We start from the raw sequence: 12,058 nt of genomic DNA on the forward strand, positions 1-12,058 counted from the left end.
TCCACCTTCTCCCGAGAAACGGAGCACCACCTCCAGATCTCTGAAATTCAATATTGTTGCTATTACTAGCCTAGGATGGAACCCAGGCGGGGGTCTCTGTTCGAGAGACCTGTACACCCTTTTTACTGCAAAGCCTTGAGATAGTTTCTCTGGTCCAATTGCCTGTAGCAGAAGTGTCTCGACATAGTATGTTGGATCCCGACCTTTTATTCCCTCGGGCAGTCTGAGCAGTCTTACATTATTTCTGCAGGATCGTCCTTCCGCCTCCTCAATTCTGTCTTCCAGTGCAGCATTTCTGGCATCCAACCTCCGCAATTGTTGGGGGCTATTTCTTCTAGAGTCATCTCTGCAGTCTTAACCCTTTCTGCCAGTGAGCGAACATCTTGGCGTATGAGCTGTACATCTATGCCCACCGCTTCAATTTTGCCTTTCAGTGACGTTTTCAGGTCCAGGATCTATATTTTAGACTCCTGCTGCTCTTCTTGCTGCTTTCCTGTGTCTCCATGCTACGCTGCTACCCAGGCGTCATTTCTTTAGTCTTCTGTTGTCCAGAGAAGGAGTACATGATCGTCCCTTTCTGTTTGTGCCTTCTTCACTCCCTCAGAGTTTGGCAGCCCTCACCCTCCTCTCTGTTTGCGTAAATCCTTGCGGCACTGTATCAGGGAACCCACCTACGCAACAGCCTCAATGTTCGCCAGTCACCCTGTGAGGACCTTATGACTCTAATTCTCTGGTGCTGGGTCCTTGTCTGCGCGGGAGGCAGCCTGTGTGTGTTGTCTGGAGTGGGTCACACCGGCCTCTCTCCCCTTCCAGACACCTCTTCTCAACGGATGTTGTCTTACCTAGAGTCAGACTGCAGGTGGTCTAGGTAGTGTAACCTCACTGCAACAGCCCAGTGGGAGCACTTTCATTTAGTTAAATATTGCCAGTTATGGGCCTGTCTCCCACTAACAGTGGTTCTGTTGCAGCAGCAGTATGTCCAATAACATTGGAGGCCTCTGAGTGCTCCTCTTCCACTGCTTGCCGGCCTTCCCTATTGTCCCTCTTCCCTGCAGTGCTTACCGGTGTGTGCTGTAACTTGTCCTTACGTGGCCTCTTCACTCAGACTCCAGCCCGACACCACGATCACAGCGTCTTGCCCATCCTAGTCGGCAACCATGTCCAGCAACGCTCCGCTGCCTCCCGGGGCCCCAGTAGTTTTGCCTGCTCACAGTGCGCTCTTCGGCTCCCGTCTCTCCCTGCCTTTTTCAGAGGCAGCTTGTCCCTAAATTTGGTGCTCCGCACCTTTCCACTGATTCCAACCCAGCGCGGCGTCCCTCCAGGTCGTCCCCGTGCCCTTGGAGGGTCAGCAACTTCTCCACTTCACCAGTCCATCACTGCAGTGTCTTCTTTGGGCTCTCGCTTGTCGCCATCTTGGCTCCTCCTCCGTTTCGAGCCACGTTTTATAATGCAGGCTCCCAAGCTTCATTTTCTCCTGGAACCTCGTCCATTTACTGCGTAAAATGCCGAGCAGCTATTTCCATGTTTAAATCCACGTCCAGGTGACCTAATTTGCAGTTTCTAGGATCAATTACCAGCATCCCAGCAGGAGTTCTACACAACGTGTCTGAGCTACATGGGCCGAGACCACCCCTCGTCAGCTCCCTTCCTACCCATTACCCTGTTGGTGATCCTTAGCTGCCAATGTTTCCTCTGTCAACTAAAGGCGTGTTGACATGTCATCCTTACCCTGCCCTACAGATCTCTCTATATTCATTCCTTAGTATGATCCTAAACTAACTGCATTTCTTTTTGGTATAGTGATATGGCGTAAACTGTCCCTCTCCTTCCCTCCGTTTACGGAAGCTAGCTTAGGAAGATAGGGAGGATCAGTTCCCTCTCTGAGTATTGCTTCTGCTGCTTATGTGCCTCCAAGGGTGTTCCTTCTGGTTATGGGGCAAAGAGACAAGTTTTGAGTAGTTTTCAGAATAGAAGATGTTTGTTGGTAGCTCATTCCAGGTTTTTGGTTCAAGGTGAGAGAATGGGGATCCTCCACATTTTCTTTTGTTGTATGGTTTTGGTTCTATGCAGATGTCGCTGCTTGATCTGAGTGGTCTTGTTGGGTGGTAGACGTTTATTTTCTCTTTTAAGAACTCCTTGGCCATGGATTGCTCAATGCACATTGATTTGAACTTTGTTTGCTGTTTTATTAGTAGCCAGTGTTTTGTTTTCAGTGCTGCTTTGATGTGTTCTCTATTTCAGGTCGTTTGACCAAAAGTCTGGCATCAGCTTTTTGGATGAGTTGGAGATTTTTTCAAAGTCGTTCTTGCATTCCTAGGTATAGGCTGTTGGTGTAGACTACTCTGGACATGATGAGAGCGATGATGGTGAGTGTTTTATGGACAAATGCAAGGAATGGTAGGATCCTTTTTACTGTGCGTAGGAGGAAGAAGCATTTCATGATTAGAGCATTTACTTGTGGCTCTAGAGTTAGTTCATTTTCCATCAAGACTCCCCTGTTTTTCACTATCGGCGCTGTACCAAGTTCCGTTGCCATGGGATATAGTGATTGTTTTCCCTGTTTTTGTAGATGATCATTATTTCTGTTTTGACTTTGTTGAGTTTGAGGCAGTTCGGCTTCATCCAGCTGTATATTTCATGAAGACAGTTCTCTAGTGTAGTGTTTTCGTCTTGTATGTCTTGCATTTTGTAGACTAATTGTGTGTCGTTAGCATAGTTGTAGCATGTGAGGTCGTGTTTTTTAATGATCTTGATTGGTTGAGCCCGGTAAATGTTGAATAACAACGGGGAGAAGGATGATCCTTTTGTGGTACTCCACAGGTGGATTCTGTTGAATTGAATTTGAAATATTTGATCCATATGTTTTCTGTTGTGTTTCTTATGAAGGATTTAATCCATAGTAATGCTAGGTCGGTGATGCCTATTTCTTCAAATCTCCCAATGACTATGTCGTGGTTAACTGTGTAGAGAAATCTAGAAATATCAGAGCTGTGCTTTTGTCTGAGTCTGCGTTCGCCTTTAGATCGTCCCAGATAGAGAGAAGTGCTGTTTCCGTTCCTCTCATTGGTCTGAAACCTACTTGTGCCTGGTCCAGTAGGTGGTGGTGTTCTACGAATTCTTGGGTTATTCCATAGATGCATGTTTCGAGTAGTTTCACTGCGTATGGGATGTTGGAGATAGGTCTGTAATTAGAGGGGTCCTCCATGTTTCCTGCGGTGTCCTTGAGGAGCGGCTTGATGTAATCTGATTTGAAGGATTATGGGACTTTCCCTGTTGATACTGAGCAGTTGAAGGGGTTTCTGTAGTAATCCATGGGTGTTCCTTGTGTGAGGATTGATTTGTATATGTCTGGGGGGCAGGGATTCAGGGGGGAGACTGTTATGTTGCTTTTATTTAACAGTTTGTTGAATGTCTCAGCTAATATTTGGGGGAAGCTTCAGAATTTGTTCAGGCGTTCCTCGGACAAGTGGGTGGGTTGCATGTTAGGGTCGCATGGTCTGCTTTGTATGATCTGTTGGATGGTGCAGATTATGTTTTTGAAGTGGTATAAGAGGTTGTTGCATAGTCTTCGATGGTCTCAGAGCGTTGTTGCAGCTAAGGAGGCTTTTTTATTTCGTTAATAATTTTAAACAGTTATTTTTGGGTGTTTGGGGCTTTGATCATCCTGTTGTCGAAGTATTTCCTTAAGGTTTTTTGGATTTCCTTTTTATGTGAGTGGATTTGTTGTTTGAATTGGAATTTCTTGGAACTGTCGTTTTTATTCCTCCATTCTAGTTTTAGTTTCCTTTTTTTTTCATGGGCATATTAACGGGGTAAGCCATTTTGATGTTGCTCTTTTACGTGCTGGGGTAAAAGGTTTTTCTTTGGAGATCTTGTGTTTTGTTGCGGTGATCCAGTTGTGAAGTAGTTCTGCTTTTATGTCCAGGTCTGTGGTAATGAGAATTTTGTTGGTAAAGATTGTGTCTAGTGTATGTCCCACCGTGTGGGTTGCTCCTTTGACTAGTTGATGTAATTTCATTGTTTTCAGTTGTTTGGCTACTGATTTTTGTATGAATGTGGTGTCTTGGTCGAACCAGATGTTGACGTCAGAGGATAATTAGGTGATCCTGCTCGATGGCTAGATTGGTGATTGCTTCTGTGAAGGCATTTACAAAGGTTCCATCGTAAGTCAGTTGTATACCAGTATGACATTAAGGTTTGTTTTGGGGTTTGTTGATAGGCAAAGTATTAGAGATTCGCAGTTTTCTATGTTTAGAGGGTCTTTTAGTTTAATTTTCATGTGTCCCTTGTGGGCTATTGCCTATTGCCAGTCCTCCACACCTTTTTAGTTTTTCCTGTATGCTTGCGCACACTTGAGGTTTTCAGACAGGCAGTTGTGGAGTGTGATTTTGTAGTCATCTAGCCATGTTTCAGTTATGAATTGGATGTTGATACCTCTGTTGCACAAGAGGTTGTAGCTTTCGATGGCATGTTTGGCCATAGACCTAGCGTTGATTAGGTTGCATTGGATGTTTTTGGTGTGGTTAGGTTTGTTTATTGATCCCTGTTTTGACCTTTTCGTGTTGTGTTGAGGTGTTTGGGTTGTTGTCCCCAAATGGTTCGGGTTCAGCAGAGGCTGCTTCATCGGATAGTAGGTCTATTAGATTGATAACTGGGGTGCTGTATTCTTCGGCTTCATCATATTTCTTGTTTTGATTTTATGATCTGGGAGTTTAAGTTTTTTTGGCTCTTCCCAGGGTGGTAATAGTAGTTACTACCCGTCGTTCTCCCTACCTTGTTTGTTGACGCCAGTTGACTGCAGTCTGTTCTTCGTTCAGCGCGTCTTGGCTCTGCCGCTAGCTGTAACTGCTGGTTCGAGTGTGATTATGCCTTAGCAACCACCACGGTGAGTAGGGTGGTCGCCAGGGATACTTTGTCTATTGTTTGGGGATTGGGAGGAGATTGTCACTCTGACCGTTGAGCTAGGTGGGAGAACTGCACAGTTGGCCCTGTTCCTGGGGCTTAGCGTTCGGTTGGAGCTAGGTAGTGGGGCACAACAGATTTTTTGGTTGTGTGTGTTATAGGAGGAGTATTAGTTTAGGCTGGGTTATTGTTAGTGGGTATCTGCTGCCTCTGCTGACACGATATGGAGCTGACATGATATGAAGCTGCCACTCAAAGGAACCGCCCTTTACCTTGGGGCCCTTATCTGGAGGGGCTGCCCTAGAGTGCTGTTAATATCCAGGAGGGGCATGGGGAGATCTGCGCACAGTACAGTGTTATTAGGCGAATATAGTTGCAAATGGGCTAATTCAGTTCGCACTACAAGTCTGGGGCCTATGCTACTCTTACCTCCGGCTTCAAATTCAAGCAAATGGCGTATGTATTTCTGAGTGCACTGGGTTACCAAGCCTGTGTTGTGGGGGATGGCAAAGTGACCAATCAGGACGCTGGGGCGGTCTGAGAGGCGGTGAGGTGGACGGGGAAGGAAGAGACCAAGGGAGTAGGTAGATCTGCGCACGCCATGCTCAAATGTTACCAGAGGGTTTGTTTTGTCGCTGCCATCCCAAACTTATGGCTTGTATAACCAATGAAAACTGCATAATTCTGTCTCAATTTAGACATCCTGGAAATATAAAAGATAAGTGCTTGCGTCGTTTCAAGAGAATGCTATCTCTCCCCCTATTTTCCAGGGTGAGGAGGTGGGTAAAAAGAAGGTAGTACAATTTCCTGATTTAAATGAAAAACAGACAATTTTGGGCAAAAATGTGGGTTTAACTTTAAGGACATTCTGCGTATCACAGTGCTAGTTGCCATTGCTCTGTTGATACTGTCTGCAGAGTCGAGACCAGTTTGAAGGGATTTGCACAAAGCTTCCTTCCCATATTTTACAATGTTCAAAAATCTATCTCTTTCTTACCCTTTGGGAATATGATCAGCCGCCCTTGCTATACACTCCCGTAGGGTAAACGAGAACTTAAGCCAGTGTGCATGTGGCATTTGCCAACTTAAAGGCCATACTCCTAGCAGAGAAGACTATCTTTGCCATGGCATCGTAGCGTTTGTCATCCCTGTCTGGGGAATCGTTGTGTAGGCAGTCTGTTTTGAAGGCGATGTAGCGGCCTGTACCACCAGGCTTTCTGAAGTTGGATGTTTGTAGAGATAAAAAGGATCACTACTAAAGGTCCTGTATTTACTTGTCAATCTTGTATTCACTGCCGGAATTAGCTCTGGAGTATCCCAGTTGGCACTGACCCGCCTCTGTAAGGCTATATGGAAGGGAAGAATAGGGTCTTCTTGTGGTCCCTTGTCTAAAATATCTGTCAAGTCATCCTGCTCAAAAGATGGTGCAGGCCTGCCCCACCCTAAATAATCAATGACTCCACACATTAACTGCCTATATGACCCATCTGTGTGATCTGAGGGGTCTGTATCTATCCCACTAGCCATCTGCAGTATCTCATACAGATCCTTCATCCTCGACTCTTCTGATATTACTGCCTCTGGAACACCTTGTGTCCCATACTCCAGGCCAAAAGGATGTGCATCGTCCTCTGATGGCTCATGTTCCTCATATATTGCAGAAAAAGACTTGAAAAAGTCATTTCTTGGAATTGTAGTGAAGGATTCTTTCGATTTCTCAACCTCTTTGAACAATTTTGCCATTTTTGTCGATGACGGTGTCGAAGTTCTTAGCATCGTCAATGTCTTCGATGACAATGGCGTTGAAGATTTAGTCAGCAGGGGCGTCGACCCCTTGGACTTCGAAGATGTTGAAGTTTTTGTCTTTGTAGGAGTAGGCTCTCGACTCGACAGAACCTTCAAAGGTTCTCAAGGAGTTTTATCATGGACAACGGGGCTCAAGGGCGCACAGGGTTTGTCCTTTCCCTTTCTTTCACTTGTTTTCCCTCGACAGGGGTATGATTCCTACTCTTCTGCTTCAAGCGGGACGGGCTGCATTTTTGAAGACTTGGAGCATTTTCTTACAGAATCTCTCCCATTCAGACAGTGAAGCTGATTTCGTCGGACAGGCTACCTGTTTAGAGGAGGAACTCTATGAAGAGGACGGCGACCCGCAACGCCTTTTCTTCATTCGTCGTGAAGACGAGTGGGGAGATCCACTCCTGGATCGAGAACATTATTTTGCTTTCTTCCGACGAGGAGAGTAACCCCTTGACTCGTCGGGAGGATTGCTTTTTCGACAAAGTCGTCGAAGGGGATTGTGACCTACCTGCAGCTAACTTCCCATTACGGCTTTCACGGTCACCGAAAGGCAGGATCCACACTCCAATGTTTTATAATCGGATGCCAAGCACCACAGACACATCCGACGGGGGTCCGTAAGGGACATCTTTGCCCGCAGTCTTTGCTTTTTTTAAACCGCGATCTATGAGTCAATGATGCCGACAAAGATACCATTATTTTCACAAAAGTCAATAGGTTTCTCAAAGGAACCAAAGCGAAGTGATAGCTCTTGCAGAAAAATTGACACAAAGCGGTTGAAGGAGACCAGCAGAAACCAATGATCATGGACCACAGGGACCCCTTGGGTAAGTATCTCGAATAACCCACCAACACATGGCCCAGTACTCACAGTGGCAGTTCCTGAAAATACAGCTCAGGAATAATGGAACAACCCAGTGAGTAAAAGATCTTCTCTTGCAGGCAGAGTTATTGGGCCCCGTCTCTCAGGGACTTGAACCCAAAACAAGCAAGGATGCACAAGACCCAAAGGAAGAACAATCGCCTTCACCAACCAGGAGGGAAATCAACAGGGCAGATGTCTCCAGGAAAGCGGGGGAACATGACCAAGTAGCTTCCGGTTGGCCCGATGAAAAAGACTGGGCACTCTGCCAGGAGAACACAGCCCCATGACAAAGACAATGGTGGAGTCGACCCAGAACAGACCAAATGAACAACAGAGGCGAGTTAGTGATTTCCTAAATCAAGGTCCATGATCAAAATGGGAAAGCTGTGGTATAGAGTCCCAGAAACATTTCCAGCAGAGGGATCCTAGCCAAACTGACAAGGGGGGCCAGGGTGAGGACGAGAGAGACCAGGAATGATGGCTAGGTAGCCAGAAATTAAAACCAGAGGAAAGGTAGTGAGACACAAGCCAAGCCAAAATGGCCAAACCTGGTCTCAAAATTGTAGCAGTAGCTTTTCAGTGACAAAATCCTCACGCAGGTAAGTAAATCTGCAGAGTTTAACAGAAATCTAATTAAAATCCAGCAGAACTGGGGCAGGGTTAGGGTTTCACCATAGAGATTCCGTAACACCAATGGGATAGCTTAAGCCAGCCCTCCAACCACACACCAGAGGATTGTGATGAATCCTGTGGAGTCATCACTGATCCCCAGCCTAAGATCTCCTCCCATGTGGCAAGGGGAAGGCAGCCGCAACCTGATTCTGGGGGTGGTATTATGAGGGAGTATCACAGGTTCCATGTCTTAAAATCGTGGCAAAAATGGCTGAGTATACAAAATATTGCGGCAAAAATGCTGTGGTTTTGCCACCACAATCATGTAAAGGATGCGGGGGACACCCCCGCAACCCCTGGACCCATTACACCATTTAAAGGGAGCGGGGGACACCCCCAAAACCTCAGCTCACCTTATATGGGGTAAAGCTTTACCAGGTCAAACCACAGCATTTTTGCTGCTATTTTTTTTAACCACAACATTTTTGCCACAATTTTATTACCGGATACCATATCACATGGGAGGAAATGGCTGCCAGAGAGATACAGTGACCAGATTGGCAGTGACGTGGTATTGTTTGTTTGTTTGTTTGTTTGTTTATTATTTGTAATGCGCGAACGTACCCGAGGGTATCAGGGCGCAACATTTTCAGGAATATGCGAAGCTTAGTTACAATAGTCATAGAATGTACAGAAAGGCACACCAAAGTTAAATACAAGTCAACAAAGATTTACATAAATGAAATATACATATAGGCCAGTATGCACGTGGTTACAGTCTGTGCGGGTTGCATGAGTATCTTAGACAGCTTACGTTTTCAACCAAGAAACTACCTTAGATCGGAAATTCTGGTAGGGTAGGTCTGCTCTGAGATTTGGTGGCAATGAGTTCCACAGTTTGGCTGCTTTCACTGGGAAGCTATTGCCCCCTATGGTGGCTCGTTTGAAGTTGGGGACTGTGAGGCAGTCTTTATAGGCAGTTCTGGTGGGTCTCAGGGAGGGTTGTCTGTGGAATCTATTTATAAGGTAAGTAGGGGCAGCATTATTTAAGGATTTGTGGGTGAGTGATGCAGTTTTTAAGAGAATTTTGTCATTGATGGATAGCCAGTTGTTCTGTTCGCTGAGTCCTGAGATGTGCTCTCTTCTGGAGATGCCCAAGGCCGCTCTGAGGGCATTATTCTGGAGAGTTTGTAGTTTGCTAGTGGTAGCCTTTGATGATCCGGGATAAAGGGCATTGCAATAGTCAAGGCGGGATAGAATAAGGGCTCTAGCGAGGGTAAGGCAGTTAGTGTCAGACAGAAATGGTTTCGCTGTGCGGATTAATTTACATGTATATGCCGTGGAAGAGGCCAAGGAGCTCACCTGTCTTCTGAAGGAGAAGTTAGAGTCCAGGTAAAAGCCCAGAGTTTTGACCTCATGTCCAACCTTAATGTTGTTCCCATCGATCATGAAAGAGTTATAGGTAGGGCCAAGTTTCTTTAGACTGGATGTGGTGCCTAGAATGATGAGTTCAGTTTTATCATCATTCAGGCATAGTCCATGTAGGGCCATCCATGCCTGGATGATGATGTACACCCTATTTAGCAAGGCCAAATCCTTTCCATAATCTCCAGAAAGCGGAAGGAGGATCTGGGTATCATCTGCGTAGTTAGTGTAGGTGATACCGAGATGATCCAGATCATCGAAAAGGGGCTTGGTAAATATGTTGTATAAGGTGGGGGAGACACAGGAACCTTGTGGGACACCACAAGTGATGGGTATGGGGTCTGCCGCCGCTGTAGGTGAGAAGACCCTCATGGTTCTATCATTAAGAAAAGAGGTAATCCAGGTGATAGCCTCGGCCGAGAAGTGAGCTGAGGTGTGGAGGTGTGTGCATAGGACAGAGTGATCAACCAAATCGAAGGCTGCAGACAGGTCGAGGAGGAGAAGTAGGGCGGCTTGGCCGTTGTCTCTGAGCGTATCGATCTGAGCCTTCAAGTCAATGAGGGCAGTTTCAGTTCCATGTTGAGGGCGGAACCCTGATTGTCTGGAACCCAGTAGACGGTGTTCTTCCAAGTGCTTCTGAATTTGTACATAAGCAACCTTGTCCAGGATTTTTAGTAGGAAGGGAACAGTCGTTATGGGTCTATAGTTTGTAGGCGTGGCTGGGTCGAGCGTGGTTTTTTTTAATAGTGGAAGTACCCAGGATTGTTTCAGGTTAGTGGGGATAGAGCCAGAGGTGAAGGAGGCATTAATCAGTTTTGTGATGAAGGGAGAGAGGTCACGGGCAGCATCTTTAATGAGCTGTGCTGGGCATGGGTCTCCCTGACAGTTGGACGGTTTCAGAGACAAGATGATTTTTTCTACTTCGAGAATCGTGACTTTGGAGAAGTTAAAGCGAGGGAGATCTCTGTGTGTGGGCGTGTCTGGTGTTTTGGAGGGAAGAGAGCCGTTGAGGGACACTTTTTTGCAGGCTATTTTGCTTTGGAGGGTCGCAATTTTGTTGGCTAGGGCACTTTGAATTTCAGAGCACCAGTTTTTATCTTTAGTGCAAGTGTCGAGAGGTACTATAGGGGTTTCAACTTCTTTAAGGATGGAGAAGAGTTCCTTCATGTTTGATTTTGCTTGGGATATGCGAGAGTCAAAGGAGGTTCGTTTAGCCAGGTAGATTTCTTTTTTGTAGAGTGTGGCTAGTTTGGAGAGTTTAAGTTTATTCGCATCTGAGGGGGATTTTTTCCAAGTGGCCTCACAATTCCTTTTTTGCTGCCTTAAGTTTTTAAGGAATGGGGTGTACCATTTGTTTAGATGCGTCTTTGGTTTGCTAGGTCTCAGTTTGAGGGGGGCAATTAGGTCCAACGAGGTGGCCATGGTCTTGTTATATTCTTCAACTAAGGTCTCAGGTTCTAGGTTGTCTGGGAGTGAGTTGAGGGTAGGGAGTAAGTGCGGTAAAAGTCTTTCAGCTGTCATATTCTTCTTATTTCTTGTGAGGGTGGGCGGGGCCCTGATAGTGGGTGGGGGAGGGGGTCTGTCAGTAGAGAGCAGGAATGAGACCAGGTGGTGGTCAGTCCAGGCTAGGGGTGATATGTTAGTAATGTTCGCTAGGCTTCCCTTACAAATGAGGAAGACCCTATACTCCCTAAATTCCTGATGGCATGTTGTCGCTATACAAATCCCTCCAAATATAAAAACTTAAAACCCCTCATAATAGACGTTCTGAGCAAAATAACATTTACACCTCAAATACACATAATTTACATTTTTCATCTGGGTACGCTAATGTTTTTTTTCTTGACAACAATCCTATGGACTACAACTCCCACAATGCCTCAGGTACTGAGACTAGGAAGAAGGAGTTAGTAGGGATTGAGAGAAACCTTAAATTCATCACACAGGTTAGTTGTTATGCTAAAGGTGATACACGCTGGACCTCTAAAAATGGCTTGCCTTTTCAAGTCAGCGAACAGAGGAGCGGGTGAAGCAGGAGCCAGAACTGCGAGAGAAGGCAGACGCAAAGAAAAGAACTGTGCAGCAGAAGGCAGAGGCTTTCAGGAAGCCGCCGGTCAGCTTCCTTACCGGAGTGGAGAGAGACCCAGTGGAGAGGGACCCAGGGAAGTGTGTTAGGCACCAGGGGCTAACAGAGATCTGCAAAGCAGGATACACCATTCCTGAGAGAGGACTTCGCTGCAGCAGTGTGCCATGGGTCGGAAAACACTGGTGAGCTGGTCAAATGATAGTGGAATCCCCAGGGTGTACAGACAGACACAGAAACAATTGAAAGTTAAATTTGAATACTGACCAAGTAAAGCAGATAGACAGAATTTGCCCAAAACCTCATGCATGAAACGTCAAGATGGGGAAAGTTGGAGCAAAGGTTATTACAAGCAGATGGATGTTAATTAA

At 46.0% G+C, this 12,058-nt stretch overlaps 1 protein-coding gene across 2 annotated transcripts in view; it reads right to left on the reverse strand.

Moving 5' to 3' along the window:
• The window catches only part of ULK4 (unc-51 like kinase 4), a 2,742,936-nt gene that overhangs the window by 1,595,970 nt on the left and 1,134,908 nt on the right, over window positions 1–12,058 (reverse strand). The gene's annotated exons all lie outside the window — the stretch shown is intronic.

This window comes from Ambystoma mexicanum, chromosome 2q (assembly GCF_040938575.1).
Source record: "Ambystoma mexicanum isolate Mex_15411 chromosome 2q, UKY_AmexF1_1, whole genome shotgun sequence".
Classification (NCBI taxonomy): Eukaryota; Metazoa; Chordata; class Amphibia; order Caudata; family Ambystomatidae; genus Ambystoma; species Ambystoma mexicanum.